Genomic DNA, 18,123 nt, shown 5'->3' with positions numbered 1-18,123 from the left:
TGTGTGTGTGTGTGTGTGTGTGTGTGTGATGTGCCTCTAGAGAACGTTCCCACCCTTTGTGAATGGTTTCGGGTCATAGATGGTATAATATTAACTAACCACCATGTTTTGCAGATGTAGAACCACATCTGAGAGACGTCTGGGCATCTTAGCTCCCAAAGGAGCAAGGATGAAAATTTAGTTCACACAACAGCCCTGAATCTTCAAGGAACAGCACCAACAACGGATGCAGACCCTTACACAGAAGGAAGGGGTAAGCAAGGACACAGCAGTAGAGCGAGGAGAGCTCCAAGCAGATCTGAGGAGTAAGCTGCTCACACAAAGGGAACCGTTGAGCAGAGGCTTGGAGCTAGACCTGCATGTAGCATGTGTCTGAAACAACACTAACAAATGAGACTGGAGAGATGCCTCAGCAGGCAAATGTATTTGCCAGCAAGACTAACTCAGAACCCAAGTCAATCCCTGAGACCCATAGGATGGACGGAGAGACCTGTCCCTGTCAACTGTGCTCCTGTCTCCCCCCCCCACCCCCCTGTGCACACATATACAGAAAATAAACACAAGTGAATAAAATCTAAGCTTAAAAGAATTATATGCTAAAGACCCCAAGCAACTGGAGTAAGGGAATCGTGGTGAGGAGAAAAGTTGAAGAAACAGAATGCAGTAGGCTTTGTCCACTAGGCTAAGAATCTGGGCCTTATACATAGCCAGTATTGGTCACCGTAGAGAGCCCATGAATTGTCTGTGTCACAATAATCCAGAGTATTGGACAGAGAAGCAGGAGGCTGATCTGGACCCCAGACTTACTGAAGCACAGCTTTGAGGAGGATCCTGATGTATAGATACTTCACAAGCTCCCTGGGTGGGTGGTTTCCATCCACACTAGAGTTTGAAGCCATTGCTATAGAGCATTCAATGCTAAGGCATTGAAGGCAGTAACCAGTTTTAGATTACAGTAAAACTGATTCAGAAATGCAACAGCCGACTGGGTCTGTAGATAAGAGGTAAATGGGACAGACTGTAAAGCACAGGTTTGGCCAATATTTGAAGTATTAGACTTAGAAGAGGGCACTGGGATACAAAGGTAAACTGCCTGTGGTTGGAAGGGTTCTGAAAATTTCTCATCCTTCCTGGAGGAACAGAGAGAATCAACGCACTGGTCGCTGTTGCACTGCCGTGACCAAGCACCCAACAGAAACATCTTAATGGAAGAAAGTTCTATTTGGCTCAGAGTTTCCAGTTGGTCAGTCTCTGGTCATTTAGCCCCATGTGCCTGGGACTATGTGGTAGCAGATATTCTTACAGCTTAGTGGACAGGAAACAAGAGAGGAACAGGAAGGACCAAGAGACAAGATACTCTGTAAAACCCATAGTCTCCAGAAACCTACTTTTCCTAGCTAAGTTCCATCTCTTTAAATTCCCCAAACCCTCTAAAATAACACCAGCAGATGGGACCTAGCAGTCAAACAATGAACCTATGAGGGACACTGAAACCATAACAAACATTAAACAGGAACATACAATCCAGGGACAGTGTTTCAAGGGCAGCCAAGAAATCCTAGATTTCTTGCTGAATTACGTGTGGACAGGTGACTGATGCTATCTTTTGAGAGGTGGAAGCTGCCAACGGCTGTTCTGCTTTCTTAATTTGGCCTTAAGAGAACCCACTACCTACCAGCAAGGTCAACAGACCAAACAATAAAAGAAAAATCAATATGTTCCCCACTTTCTGACCTAGGACAAAAAGCTTGTTCATCCATAAGTCAAGGTAAAGCTTCTCTGCCCAATAACATTATTAGTTCTAGGAATTACTGGGCATTTCTATAGGAAAACTAATAAAGAGCAATAAAGCCAGTCTCACTAAAGACAAGCAGGCTAAAAGTCAACACTGAACAATGGACAGAACAGCCTTTCATTTCCTCTCCATTCTTCTGGAGTCCTCACCGATTTTTCCAACCACCCGGCTCTGTACATGTTATTTCATTAGAATATGAATGAGAAGCTCTTTGGGAAAATTTTATGCTGTCATGGCAACAGTCACCATGACAACTGTTAATTAATTGGATACTCATGAAGTGGAGGAAGAAGAAGAAAAGAAAAAAAAAAGCCAACCAGAACGGATACAACTCTAGAGGAAGTCACGGTGTGTAGTAATTATATGAATTTCATTCAGCGAAGGCATGCAGCAGGTCAGAAATGCAAATAGTTCCCCCTCAGCCACCACCTACGCAGAGGCCTGCCCTCGGATCAGACAAATGTGACTGAGTGGTTCCAGTCTTGCCCATTCAAGCTCACACATATGATTGCTCCAGCATAGGCAGAGACACCCCAAGATTTTAAAAAACAAAACAAAAACAAAAAACCCTCATTCCAATATAGGGAACTAGATAGGTGGCCATGATGAAGCTATAACTCATAAAAATCATCACCCCCACCCCCACAGAGCAAACGGAATTGTCGAGGGAGGAGAGCCACACTTGGGTGGGCAGAACCTTTTGCATCGGAAGTATCTTCAGATGCAGGCAGGGGAAGTTTGGCTTGTCACCGACATCCCGAGATGACAGGTTGGCTCCTACACACACAGATGGCTCACAGTTCAAAAAGGACACCAGTCGAGGGGTAGGGGAGGAAGGTCTTGAGGGATGGAGAGGAGCCTTCCCAGGCTGCCCTTCTTCACTGAAAGCTGAGTGGGAAGGAACAAGGGACTTGCTGAGGTATTTTTCTATAATGCTCTCCTGCCACATTGGAAGCCCTGGTTTTCACTGGCCTTCAGCAGCTTGCTGTTATCGCTGGTTTTAGAGGCCACATAGGCAAGCAGTATATTCCTCTTACGATTGCCATGGGTACACGCTGATGCATGGTCTGTATGGAAGCCATCCCTTTACATGTTTTTCAGAAACTTAGAAACACTTTTGTCCACCTCAGACTAGCTGATATACCGGCCCTTCACTTGGCTCTGAGTAGGTGTCAGACGAGAAGTGACCAGAGCTAGATAGCCAAAATCACCCTCTACGCAGTAAACCGCCATTTTCTGAATCTGTATCCCAGGCAAAGCCATGATGTCTCTGCGTGCCTAGGTCATCCATCACACCTCTAGTTACTTTCTGGTTGTTTTGAGACAGGACCTTGTCACCTAGAAACTTACTATGTAGACCAGGCTATTCTTCAAATAGCTGAGATCCTCCTGCCTCTGTCTCCCGAGTGTTGGGATTGCAGGTGTGTGACTTTAGTTCCCCGTTTCTGCTTCTGCTTCTCCTTCTCCTCCATCTCGGGCAACCGCTTCTCTGTCTCATAAATGCCCCTAAATGCTGTTCCCACAGGGGTGGATTTGAGATTGGAGGTTCTTACTTCCTTGTGGTGGTCACCACGTAAACAGACTCCCCTTCATAAAACTCATCTTTTGAGTGACTGGTACTTTGTGCAGTAGGCAAAAAATGGGCACTGCCTTCAACCGACTCTACTCATTTCTCTAGCTATCCAAATGATAGTCATACTCCCTTGGCGAATTGGGAGTTTGGCTTCTTGCATGTTTTCTCAAAATTTGTTTCACTTGCCTGCCAATTGAGATTAAAGTGGAGAAAGTATTTGGGAAGTGGTTAGCACAGTTAACCAAGACCTCTCCTGTCAAGCTCTACCCCCCCCAAAAAAAAAAAAAAAAAAGTTTTTTCAATGACTCTGACTTTCTTTCATGCCTGCAAACACACTCCAGACTCTGTTGGACTCTGTTGAACCACACCTGCCTCACACCCACTGTTTACAACTGTTGTAAATGAAAGAGATTTGGAAGGATGGAAGTCACACAAACCCTACGGATGGCGGTATGTGGGGGCGATGGACCGTCACCTCCTGGAACATCCACTTTTGGTCTTGATAATCTGAAAACTCCATGCCCTTCTTACAACTGTGTAAGTGGTCCCAAAGTACCTCCAGTAATTTCTTTTATACATATTATTTAGAAAGACTTCATCTCAGAGACTTGCTGAGTAACTGTTCCTTCAAACAGGCCTTTTACTTCCCGCCTTTGAGAATTTGACAGTCTGAGAACCTCAATGTGACCTGGTCAACATATACTTTTAGATTTGCAATATATATTTTTTTCAAAAAGAGTTTTTTTTTTTCTGATTTTTTTTTTCAGATCCCTGGTCTACCTACACCTCCTTCTTGGAGAGACATGTTAAACCAACAGAATATATCCAAATCCGCATCTAAGAAATTCCCTTGTAGACTCACGGTGACCCATCCCACTTTGCCCTAAAGTTAATATTTCCAATATGAACCTCTAACAAAGCCCACATCTGCTCATCGAGGGAGGAGGAGCCCTTGTCTTTTATTCAGTCGGCCATTTGAAAAGAGTCAACTTCCCCCTTTTCCCCAGATAGTCAATTACTGTTTTTCCTGATAGACCCAAAGACAGAGAGTGGAGGAAGGGAGGGGGGAAGCATGTCTAAATTAATGATCTGCTTCCAATAATAAGCCATCTGGTCTCTTTCCTGCCTTCCTGATGAACACCCAAAGCACCTACAAGAAGAAACGTGCATATGGGGAAAAAAAGATTTCTTCATGATAATATGCATAATATATGTAGCTTGTTGCTTAAATGATTGACTGGAACAGTCAGTTCTGTCTGTGATAGAGGAAATGATAAGCTTCCCCCTTGACCTCTGAAATACTTTAAATTATTGTGAAGATTACCTCATTCTTGTCTAAGAACTCATTAAGGGTTCACCGTACAATTTTCAGGAGAGCAGGTTTTTTCTAAGTGGTAATAAGTGGTCTGGTCGATTCAGGAAGAGGGTTGAGCTGGACTTCGAGTGTGGCTTCGGACTTCCCTGCTCCCTCAGCTTATAAACCGCTTCCCCACAAACATTCAGAACCAAGAGGTCAGGTCCGCAGAGCAGAAGATTTCAACGCCATTTTGAGAGGCTGCCCGGCAGAACCTTCCCTTTCACTAACACCCATGTGATTTGTTCAGACTGAGCCATCTTGGCATGCCAGAATACAGCAGCATCCCCATGAATCCAGTGATGAAGGCTGCAGAGCGAGCATGCCCACCATTTATTACATCCCTTGGTCAGTAAGATCATGCAGGTCAGGGAGAACTGATGCCTTCGCTTCCTCCCAGTCAAGTATGTCTCTCCACAGAGACATCTATAGAAGGGGAGAATGTGGGCTGATGGCTTGATTTTCCATTTTAACTACTTTAAAGTATGTTTGCAGCACATGCTTAAAAGAATCAGCAGATTAAAAGAACCTATCCCCATGAAATAGATCATGCTGAAAAGACATAGAGAAACAGGTTCAGATATGCACTCCACATTTTTCAATACAGGCCCTGACCTCACCAACTACCCCCATCATCACATAAAACACTTAGCCTAATTAAGACTCTAGTGTCCTTTGTCTCTGAAGTAGGCACACTCTTGAGATTTATGAGAGTTGGAAATTCAAGGGAGGTCATAAATGCATTTATATGTGTATAATACATACAGATGTGGCCATATGTGTGTGCCTATACATGCACATACACACAGACTTGTGTTCATATATATAGATAGGTATATGCCCCCTGCCCCCCTCTCTCCAGATGCTACTATAGGCAGAGAGCTCAGAGAATGCAGTGCTCCTCCTGGGACTTCACTATCCAACCTGATCCCGCTTGTGGAAACCCTTTCTCTTGCCTACCACTTTGAACTGCATGCTATCATTGGCTCTCAGAAGTCCTAGTGCCTTCATGAGTGCTACGTGTCAGCACGTTGTGGATTTCTTCTCGGAAATTCTAGTAGGCAATGATCCCTTAAATTCATCCTCCTCTTTCTTCTGAAAGCCTTCATTCTACATAGCATTGGAGTGTATACATTATTGCTTTCTTAGCCTGCAGATCTTCAAGAGGCTGGCCGTCTTCCTTGCATTCTAGAATATGTCCTGTCCTGAAAAACCTGTTCCTCCATTCTGTCGACGATGCTTCTGTAGTAGAGGGCCCAAAGCCTCACTTCTCACTTCTTTCAGGGCCTAACCTACTCACTCCCCTTTGGCTATATCATTTTGTAAGACAACTCTCATCTGACTGACCATCCCCCCAGAAAACTCCTTCAATATTTGTCAGCATATGACTAACACGGATCTTCATTGTTTGTCAACACTGTGGGGAAATGCCCAACATCAAGAATATAAGGTAGAGGGCTGGAGAGATGGCTCAGTGGTGAAGAACACTGACTGTTCTTCCAGAGGCCCCAGGTTCAATTCCCAGCACCTACAGAATGGCTCACAACTAGCTGAAACTCCAATTCTAGGGCATATGGCATCTTATTCTGGCCTCCATGGGCTATACATGCATGTGGTACACAGACATACATGCAGGAAAAATACCCATAAATAAAAATAAAGGTATAAAGCTGTTGACTAATACATGAGAGGAAAGACTTGATTTGGATCAGTCCCTGAGGTTTTAGTTCATGGTAGTGGAGTAGTCAGGGCAGATCTGCCTCATCCTGGCAGCAGGAAGCAGAGAATGCTGTGCTAGTGAGTTTTCTTCCTTCCTTTTTCACTCAGCCTATTGAATGGTGCCAACTACCTTCAAAGCTCATCTGCTTCTGACATTCTGGGGTCTACTCTGCCGCTATGGATGTTCCTCAGTCCAACCAGGTTGTCAAGCAAGATTAACTACTGCCTGGCCACACATGGTATTATACACCTCTCATTTCAAAACCTCTCGAACTCAGGGCCAGACTGAACCACATAGGGAGACTCTGTCTCATCATCCTCCATACACCTAAGAACAAGATTAACTATGATATACATCCATTCTCATTTCTTCCGGAGTGGGAAGGTAGATCATCTATTGATTTACTCAGATGCTTGATAAATTCTCTTCTCATCTGGGAATTTATGTCATAAGCTAAGTCTGGTCTCACTCCTATTACTGACTTCCATCATTCCATCATATCCATCCTTCTTACCAAGGCCCCGCTTCGACTTGAGTTTCCTTTCTGCTGCCCCATCTCTCCAACGCAGACCATCTGAAGGTCTCAAAAGATCTGCCTATCCCTCCTCCTTCCTTCCCTAGTTTTTATTCATTGAACTTATTACAATGGCTTAGGCATACACTTCATGCTGGTGTCTATAGTCACCTAACACTGAAGCTTCTGAGTTAGATTTTAGCATTTCCCAGCTGGAGTAGACCAGGCCCAATAGTTTGTTCTTTAATGTTTTCCATGTTAAATGCATGCTCCATGAACAGCACATGAGGGAACCAGTTGTAGCACTCTATACCAGCCATTAGTATTTCCTGTGCATCTCCATTCAGTCATATGTTCTAGAATTACACTACAGTATCAGTTGGCCCTCCTCAAATGGTTGGCTGAGTTGGCTAGTTCACACTTCCTTATTTCCTCTTAGGCATCTTCTTTCTGTAGTTTCTATTAAAGACATTTGCTCACTCTTCTGTTGAATTTCTATCTTTTATAAGGTGTATGAGTTCTTTAAATATTTTAGATTTGAGTCCTTTATAGAATATAGATGATTGATAGATAGACATAGATATTTTATAGATAGGTAGATAGATGAAATATGGTTGATAAATTGATAGATGATGATGATGGATAGAAGGATAGAAAATAGATAATAAAAGATAGATAATAGATATATGAATGGATGGATAGATAGATAGATAGATATAGATAGATGATAGGTAGATAAATATAAGATAGATAAAAAGATAGATATAAGATAGACAGATATAAGATAGATAGATATTAGATAGATAGATATTAGATAGGTAGATTGATGGATAGATAGATATAGATGGATGGATGGATAGATGGATGGATGGATAGATAGATAGATAGATAGATAGATAGATAGATAGATAGATAGAAGATAGAGTGAATCTCCCCCATTTTTTCTCTCTTTCTAATGTCTTTTGATGAACACTTGTCCTAATCTTAATGCAGTACAATCATTTTTTTTGTTCATTACTTGTTCTTTTTAAGAGGCACTTAAAAAGAAAATCTTTGTCTATTCCAAGGTCATGAAATGGTCAACTGTATTCACAAAGCTTTATTCATTTACCTTTAAAATGAGATTGAGTTAGATCTGAAATCAATTTGTGCCTACAATGGAAAGTAGGATATTAATCCGTTGTGAATACCTCTCACCTGGCCCGGTATCTGAAGTTCAGTTCATTCTTAAAATTGTCAGAATTACTCCATGAGCCAGCACAGGAGAGCTAAGGCAAGGAAACTCGAATCTTGGAGAGCTGTGTTACCATCACAAACCTTCCCTGAATACATCCCCGTGCCCCACCACCACCAGTTACTGTTCACCAGCTCCACAGATGGTTTCTAGCAGTTCCTCATCCAGCTCTTCATCTTGAAGCAGATACCAAAACCTCAGAATTTTCTGTTGGACTATTATGGCAAAAGATGTTACGTTTTTGGGAACCTGCGGCTCTTTTGTGATTTGACATGCATTTCTGTAACTGCCGTTTCTTTTGTAACGGCCGTCAGGTTCTGCTACTTTGTAAAGGCCGGCCGGTTCTGCTGCTCGGGTCCACAGGTCAGGGTCTAGCAAGAGAGAGAGTGGGGACGGAGGAAGGGGGAAAAAGGGGCAAGAGACACAAAAGATAGATACAAGACAGAGTCCGGTGGAGTCTCTTCAAGTCTCTTCTTTATTCTCCTCTCTTCTATATATATTCTCCTACTTTCTTCCACCTTTCACCTTCCACTCCTTCCACCTTCTACCTTCTACCTTCTACCTTCTACCTTCTACCTCCCACACATAGAAAAGAAGTCCTGGGTATTTATACCCTTTACCACGTGACTTGCCCTCGTGGACAAGCTCAACTGAAGCCACTACATCACATGCCTTGTAGCCATGGATACCAGGAGCACCTTGCAGCTGGGGGCACTAAACAGTGTAACAAGATGTTTATCAGAGTGCGCTCAGCTATTGCAGGCTGTTGAAAACAAGTCTCTTGTCAGGGTATATGGCTCGAGATGGCTATAAAGATGATAGCCACTTTCGGCTAAGAGTCAGCTCCCAACACATTTCTGGAAGCTCAGAAAGCTTCCAAAGATAACAAACCCTGGTAAACCACAAAAACATGATGTGAAATGTCTTTGTAAACAAGCCATTTTTATCAGAGGAAAGATGATGAAGTGTTAGAAACAGAAAAGCAACCTGCCTCTTGCTTCCCCGGGCTCTCTGTTAAGAGGTGTCACTTAAGAAAATGCAATTAGTTCCCAAACAGAGAAGAAATGAGCCAGCCATGTGAGTTAGGCCTGCTTACGTACTAACCCACATTTATTCCCTATCTGTCCAAGGAGAGACCATATATCAATTATCTCTAGGACTGGAAGACTGACAGAGACTGTGATAACATTTTAGGCTTGCCCCAGAGACAGTGGAGAGCCTCATTCCAGCCTAAAGGGTAGAGAGCAGTGGTCAGGTGAGCAACAGGGAAAGTCACGTTCTTGGTGTCCAGAGAAGTTTCAGGAAAAACAGTGGGTCCCTGGCCTAAGACAATGGCTTGAGGACTAGAAAAAAGGATAATGGCTTTGTATCCTTAAAGTTGTTCCTATGAATGACACAGAAAGAACAAACATCACTGTAAGTTCTCTGGCTTATAGCTCCGAGTAAGCGGTGTTTCTGGCCTCCGGGTGGGTAACCTTGGGCCCAGATGACAGGGGTGAGGTAAACAAGCTCTTCTCTCCCTGTTGCCTCTCTGAGAAGTATAACTTTTATTTTTTTCTAAGCCTACTTTTAAGGATTTTTTTTTTAATCTCCCCTCTAGCCCACCACCACCAGAGGTAGTGGAAAAGAAAGGATACAAGGGAAGTGGACCTGTTTAGAAATGATTCTTGGGAGCAGATCCCATCTTCATTGTCAGGAAATTGGCAGTTCAGTTCACAGATCAGCAATGGCATTTTAATCCACTTGCAAACACTTCACTGATACACCAGTAGTCCAGCTTTGGTAGTGTCAGGAGAGCAGTAGTGGTGGCACAACCTGGCAGGAACAGCCAGGTCTCAGCTGAATCAGCACAAGTCAGCAGGAGAGACCAGGAGGGACACTAGGAGTTCTTTGCCATGTCTCTCTCAGTAAATCAAAGATCTGAGAAGATGCCAGACCAAGAAGCTGCATGGCAAGCCAAGCCTCGCCAAGCCTCGCCAAGCCTCGCCAAGCCTCAAGCTCCTCTCCCAGGCTGTTGGGTCCTATCTGTATTCTCTCCAAACATCAAATGTCCATCATGTGTCTTGTCTCACCACCTGTCTTGCCTTAGCATATGTGTCTGCCTCAGTTGACATCACTCCAGTTGGCCCAAGTCCACCGAATTGGTAAGAAGCTGCAGCACACCACCAGAAGTTTTTTGGTATATTTCTGTGGAATCCTGACAAAGGCAGCTCAACTACACCAATACAAGCATGTCATTAACAAAGAATCTTTCATCATGTGCCTTTTCACATGCTTGCTTTAGCAGAACATCCTCTTTCCTGTGTCTGCTTCAGCAAAGCATGCCTTCGCATGTGTGCTTTAGCAAAACACCATCCAACACAACTGACTTTCCAAAGAGCCCTTAAGTTTCCACTCCAGAGCAGAAGGCTGGGTGCACAGTGGTGATGTGTTAGGCACATAGAACCAATATAAAGTAGTCATCGTGGACACTGGGAGCTTTGAGAGCCAAGAGATGCATCACCAGGCTCAGAGTGTCACTGTGCCTTAAGAAGAAAACATGACAGTATCGTGGTTTGACTTAGAATGGCCCTGTGCTGGCTAGTCTTGCTTGTCACCTTGTCCACATCTGGAATTAACTAAAACCTAAGCAGTTGGGTACACCTGTGAAGGATATTTTTTTTTCTTTAATCACGTCATTTGAAATGATAAGACCCACTTTTAATCCAGGTCTTCTGAGGTTGGAAGATCCACCTTTAATCTGGGCCGTGTCTTCCACTGGTGGCCTACACAAAGGACGAGGAAGGAGGAATCCTGCGCTCTCTGCCTGCTCACTCTCATTCATGTTGGCAGAGCCCCTTCTTTGTTGGCATTAGCACACACGTCTTCAGGATTTGGGTGTGTACTGAAGACCAGTTGAGACATCCAGCTTCATGGACTGAACAATTACTGGATTCTTGGAACCTCCTTTGGTAGATAGCCATAGTTCAATTAGCTGGATCATAGCCTATAAGCCATTCTAATAAATCCCATAGATAGATAGAAAGATAGATGATAGATAGATAGATAGATAGATAGATAGATAGATAGATAGATAATAGAAGATAGACAGATAATAGAAGATAGACAGATAATAGAAGATAAATAATAGATAAATAGATGGATGGATGGATAGATAGACAGACAGACAGACAGACAGACAGACAGACAGATAGATGGTTCTGCTCCTTTAGAGAACCCTGACTAATACAGTACCCCTTTCCCTCATAGTCTCAAATTATTTGAATAGTTGATCCCCAGTAGGTGGTGCTATTTGGGGAGGTTTAAGTGGTATAGCCTTGTTAGAGGAAATATTTTACTGGGGCAGGCTTTGAGAATTCAAAGTCTTATAGCATTTCTAATTCACTCTTTCTGCCTCACATTCTCAGTCTAAGATGTGAGCTCTCAGCTTCCTGCTCATGCCAGCGTGTCTGCCACTTGCTGCCTCATCTCCCTGACATGATAGACTCTTATCCCTCTAGAACTGTAACCCTAAATAAACTCTTTTTGCTATAAGTTGCCTTGGTCATAATATCTTATCAGAGCATTAGGAAAGTAACTGATACAGAGGCTATTTGTGGGTGTTTGCTGTGCTACGGCGATCCCCAAATGCCCAACAGAGTAACTCAGATAACACAAGATCATGCATTCCTGTAGCTTGATAAATATTTATTAAGCACTTATTTTGGGCAGATCTGTCAGTGAGGTGCACACTGTGATATATCAAGTTGCCTCAAGCTTTCCAGTAATCAGTTCTGAATTCAGGTTGAAACCCAGTCTCTTATTCGCTGCAGAGACCTCTGCCAGATTCTTTATTCCTCCAAGCCTTCCTTTTGTCATCTGTACAGATGAACATCTGGATTAAACGCCTGAACTCCCTCCAGCTCTGAAATTCCCTAATATATTCTTTAAAGACATTTAGCTCCCAAAGGGACCAAAGTTAATCAACCACACCATCCATCACTCCTCCGTCTGAAGTTTTATTTGTCTAATCAGATTCAGACAAATTTTCAACTTCTCTCTGTCTCTGACTTGTAATCCAATAAAACTATATGGATTTGTTTTGTATTCCACTTAATGCTGTTATTCATTCTGGCCATCACCGCCTAACCATTTTCCTGCCTGCAATGTAATCAGCTTTTAAAGACCTATGATGGTGTGGTTTCCAGACTTGTGTCCCCTTTTTCCAAAGTAGATCACTTCTAAGCCGATTAAAACATCTCCAAATTTCAAATATTGTTTTAAAAAATACAACAGATTCTCAAGACTCCCCTAAGACCACACCATGCCAAGACTTGTAAACTCTTGCAGACTGACCATAAAAAATAAATATATTAAAAAAATAGACAAATGAATAATCCTGACCATGGTTTTGAAAGGAGACATAGATGCCCAGTTCTTTGCGTGACTGTGTTACTCACTCACAGACTTTGAGGCTACAGGACCAATATCTCAAGTTTCTCCCAGGATAGCATTTTGTCTGGGACTAGACTTATCAATAGACAGAAATTAGGGACTGGAGAAATGGCTCAGTTAGTGAAATGCTTTCTGTCTGTGCAAGATGACTTGAGTTTGCATCCCCAGCACCCACACAAAGAGCTGGACATGGTGCTGAATGTCTGAAACCCCAACACGGAGGAGGTGGAGACAAGACAATCTCATGGCTTCAATGGCCAACCAGCCTAGCCTAAGTTGGCAAGCCCTAGGTTCAGTGAGTGACCCGACCTCAAAATATAAGATGAGAAGCAACAGAGTAAGTAGCCAATATCAACTTCCGGCCTCCCCATACACATGTGTGCACACATGCCACATGCACATACACTTTACTTCCTGTTTATGGTCCCTTAAAAGGGTCATGTTTTAAAGCTTTGATTGTTAGAAGATGGACTTTTAGAATGAAACTGGACATGAGGTTTGATCCTCAGCAGTGGATTAATCCATTTATGGGTTCATAATTTGACGGTAGTATTGGAGGGTAGTAGAAGCCAGGAAGTACGGTTGACTTGGAGAATGTACGTAACTATGGGCATGCCCTGGAAGGAATAGCTCATCCTCAGCCTCTTCCCCTTCTCTTAGCTTCCTGAACACCATGAGGTGAGCAGCCTCCTGCTCCACATGCTCCCTGACTACCTCACCACAGCCCAGAAACCATGAAGCTCACTGACGACGGACTGACACTCTGAACGCTGAAATGAATTTCTTCTTCCCAAGTTCTCCCAGACTACACATGAGAAACCGGTATGATAGCCATCACTGATGCCCATTGTGCCTCCCAAATCCCAGATACCATCTCAACAACTTCTACTTCAAACTCTTAGATGCACCTATAATTGTCAATAAAGCCAGTCACATGATTTTTTTTTTTTTAATTTGAGGGGCTGAAGAGATGGCTCCGTGCTAAAAAGCACTGGCTGCTCTTCCAGAGGATGAAGGTCCAGTTCCCAGCACCCACATGGCAGCTCACAACATCTGTAATTCCAGTTCCAAGAGATCCAGTGCCCTCTTCTGTCCTTCAAAAGCACCAGATACACAGACGGTGCCCAACAGACGTACAGGCAAGATACCCATACACATAAAAATACCTAAGTAAATAAAAATTTAAAAATAAATAAAAAACAATAGAGTTGAAGTATTGACCTTATTTTGATCACTTTGGTGTTCTCTCCAGTACTCCCTATGGGTGTAACATCATCAAAGGCCCAGATGGAGACGATCCTGGGACTGGGAACACCTACTGTCTCCAGTGACTATCTGGTACAGCCCAGAGCTTGAGTGTTGAATATGTGGGCTCTGTCTCTGTTCTTTGTTTTCACTCCTTTGAGATTTTTGTTTTTCTCACTTTTCCTATGAATCCTAAAACTCTTAGGCTAAAAAGCACACACGTACATCAGTGCCGTCAGTGTAGTAGACTCTTCAGAGGATGAACTCAGAAAGAGAAAATCCTTCCTACACTCACAGTTTCAGGATTTTGGTCTGTGATTTATTGATCTTCTGACTTCTCACCTCATATCAAAAGAGCAAGAGAAGAATCTGGGGGTCCCACTGCCTGCTTTGTGGGCACATCCCCATGACCTCTAGGCTCCCCATCATCATCTTTTGGGGTTTGCACAGTCTCCCAGTATGACCTCACTAGAAACCAAGCCTTACACTACGAAAGTCAGAGACATTTAAGATCCAAACCATAACATCATTCCATAATGGAATTAACATCTCTCATGACATATCAAATGCTGTAACTCCATAGTCACAACATAAATTGAAACAAAGGCTGCCAAATCCCACTGGGATGAACTGCACCTTATGATCTCAACACTCAAAGTCTCATCTGTTAACCAGCTGGGTCCTGCCTTCATTGCCCATCCTCTTCAGCTGAACACCAGGTAAAAGGCTCTGTTTGGTTGGTATAATGGTCTTCCTGCTAACACTGTGTAAGTCAGGCTGGTGACAAAGATTCCTAGGACAAGAATTGTCACTACAGATCTTTGAGCCCATGTTTCTGTTGGGAAGCAAACCCTCCTCTTTTCTCCCCCAACCCACATAAAATTTTCCAACTTATTTCTATGCTAGAAGAAAATAATTCAAAAGCAAAACTTTTTGACCCCCCACCCTCGCAATGCACACATTCCTTGTCTACAATCAATGAGAAAAAGTATGAAGCTTTTCCACTATTTCCCATTATACCCATGATGAGAATCCTGTTAAGAACACATCCAGAAAAATCAGAACTGAATTCTCTCACCTTGTATCAAGTGGTTCCTGTTGGGCTGGGAGGATAGCTCAGCAGATAAAGGCATCCAAGCCAAGCCATCTGAGTTCAGTCCCTGGGAGGTCACATGTAGAAGGTAAGAACTCACTCCTGCACATTGAACTCTGACCTCCACATGCACACGGCATGATACACATATGCTGAAATACGTACACATTGGTAGGGGTCCGCCCCAGCCTATTGGGGTTCAGAACAGAAGTGGAATGCAAAGTTGTATGAAAAGACTGATAATCTCCAGCCTTGTAACTCTCTCTAACTGTACTGGGGGCTAGAAGCTGATGGCTTCTGGGAACTTAACACTCTCCTGCTTATTCTGTGGATAAAAACAACTGCCTTCTCTTTTCTTTAACTCTGTGCTTAAATAAGCACTGGGAGAACTTAACTCTTTGTTCCTAAATAAGCACTGGGGGAACTTAACTCTTTGTGCTTAAATAAGCACTGGGGGAACTTAACTCTTTGTTCCTAAATAAGCACTGGGGGAACTTAACTCTTTGTGCTTAAATAAGCACTGGGTGAACTTAACTCTTTGTGCTTAAATATGCACTGGGGGAACTTAACTCTTTGTTCCTAAATAAGAACTGGGGGAACTTAACTCTTTGTCCTTAAATAAGTGTTAGGGGAACTTAACTCTTTGTACTTGACTAAGTGCTAGTTTCTGGCTATTTAACATGTACTGTTTAGGACTGAGGAACTGATTAAAAGGATTTATTGCTAGTACTCCTTTCTCTGGCCAGTCAGCCAGGAGCCCCTCACTGGCCAGGTAACTCTTGGCTTGTTAACTCTTTCTGAACCAGAGAGAAAAGAAAGGAAAGGGAAGAAGTCACTCACATAGACAGCACACACACACTGGGTGAAACAGAAAATAGCCACACCGCTTTTTTTTACTGCTTTCAGCCTTTGTATAGCTTTTAGACAAAAAGTTCTCTATGTAAGAAAGAATTACCACATAGCTAAAATGTTACATAAAAGGGGAGTAACAGAAAAATAACAATAACAAGTTGAAAGCAGTGCTTCATTCCGTAAACTCATTAAGTTCAAGGCGACAGTTTTTACATAGCCCTACCTTATCATAGCGTACACCTGTGGCTTCATCCTTGAACCTGAATGTTTTTTCTTAAACACAAATTTGTCCCAAAAGTATTTCTCTTTTTAGTGTAATTATGAAAGCCCATTGTGTTTCTTATTACACGGCCTCTTATTATACACGGCCTTATGAGGAGTGGACACATTCTGTTCTTGATTCTAACTTTTATTACATCTTTGTAGCAAAACAACTAAGCCTACCTCTTAAAACCTTCTTCCTAAAATTATCTGAATCAAATCAGGAACTCTGTAAAATCATTAATTCATCTAAACAGCATTAGTTCATAAAAGTTCATCTTTATGTCGATCTGCAGGACGTCTGCTCACTAGGGTGGGCTATAGCCCAGGAATCCTTAGGATATGTAATGGTGACAGTAAAAGCAAATCAGCCACAAGAAGCAATCCTAGGATGAAGTCTCTTGGGTCTTTGCTTGTCAGAGCTCACTCACTGCAGATGGTGGGCCACCTCCAGGAAGGTCACCTGTTAGTCATAGCCTTTCCTAGATGGCTCCTGACAACACATGTGCAAAAAAAAAAAAAATAAGAAAATCAGTAAAATGTAATAAAAGTACAATTGTCCTATTCAGTGAACAAGCCATTGGTGAAAAATGAATGTGATACATTATGCTCTCTGAGGGACTGTGAGAGCCCGGGAAGTTCACAGGCAAGCAAGAGTGATTGCTTCTTACCATTTTTTAATGCACCGCACATGACACAATGCTGTGGGTAGTCAGTAAATGTTGAATTGATAAATTAAATAACTGATGGGGTACCAGATATGATATTGTATCTCTCCTCGTTGTGGTTGTACTGTATCTCTCCTCTTCGTGGTTCCTCACTGTAGTGGGTAGCGCTAGGATTTCCTGAAGAAAGGCTTTACAGAGAGAGCAAAGGTTGCGGTGGGAGAGCAACGGGAGACCATAAGACCACCATTGTGTAGTGACTGCAATAATATATGCAATAATATATAAATATGTATATATGTAAATATGTATATATGTATATATAAAATTTATATATAATACATATATATTATACATGTATATATTATATATAAAATGTATATATAATTATATATATGTATATATTACATATTATACATATATGATATATAATGTGTACATATTAGAGAGAGAGAGAGAGAGAGAGAGAGAGAGAGAGAGAGGAAGTCCTTTCTGAATTGTTGGACATCCAAATCCTGACCCACACAAGAGCCCAAGTGGAAGGCTCCTTGCCAGAGGGCCTGCAGCAGAGCCAATCCTTCAAGAATGATATTTGAGAAACCATTGCAAAGCAAAACACGAGGGTGGTAAATTACCATCGCAGCTAAACAAACTGATCATCTGGAATGTGTAACTGCGTGTAAGACTGGATCTAGGGGAGAGGGAAGGGGGTGGGTAGCATGTTTGGCTCAGCTGTCTATAATTTTAAGCGCTTAATGGGATGATAATTTGATGTTCAGTATGTTCATTTTGAAAAGCTTCCCTCACTCGGAGGGGAAAAATGAATAAAGCCAAGCCTTTTTGCTCCAAATCTGTATGGAAACATCAATGTCCTTCCACCAAAGAAATGGGTGGTTAAGAGGGCTAGGAGCCTGGAAGAGACAGCCTCCATCACAAAGAAAACCTTCCATCTCTTGGGAGCTAAAAATTCTACTATTTTACCAGGTATGTTCAACCTGAAGGCACCTGGATTGCCTTCATCAAGGCTAGCTATGAAATCAGAAAGCCACACTGGTAGATAACAACATGCCACAGTGTGAAAAGGTTGGACACCTTCCACCGAGTCTTTAACAGCCTCCCAAGAGATTCCATAGAGCCAAGACCCAAGTGAACAATATGGGTGTACACGTGAGGGGGGGTACATTTGAATGTGTGTGTGTGTGTGTACCTGTATGTATGTGTGTGTACATGTGTGTGTACGTGTGTATATGTGTGTATGTGTATGTCCATGTGTGTGTGTGTGAATGTGTGTGCATGTGCATGTGTATGTGTGTGTATGTACCTGTATGTGTGTACATGTGTGTGTATGTGTGTATATATGTGTATGTGTGTGTGCATGTGTAT

Source organism: Grammomys surdaster, unplaced genomic scaffold, assembly GCF_004785775.1.
Source record: "Grammomys surdaster isolate TR1022 unplaced genomic scaffold, NIH_TR_1.0 185, whole genome shotgun sequence".
In the NCBI taxonomy this organism is placed as follows: domain Eukaryota; kingdom Metazoa; phylum Chordata; class Mammalia; order Rodentia; family Muridae; genus Grammomys; species Grammomys surdaster.
This window is presented reverse-complemented; position numbering follows the sequence as displayed.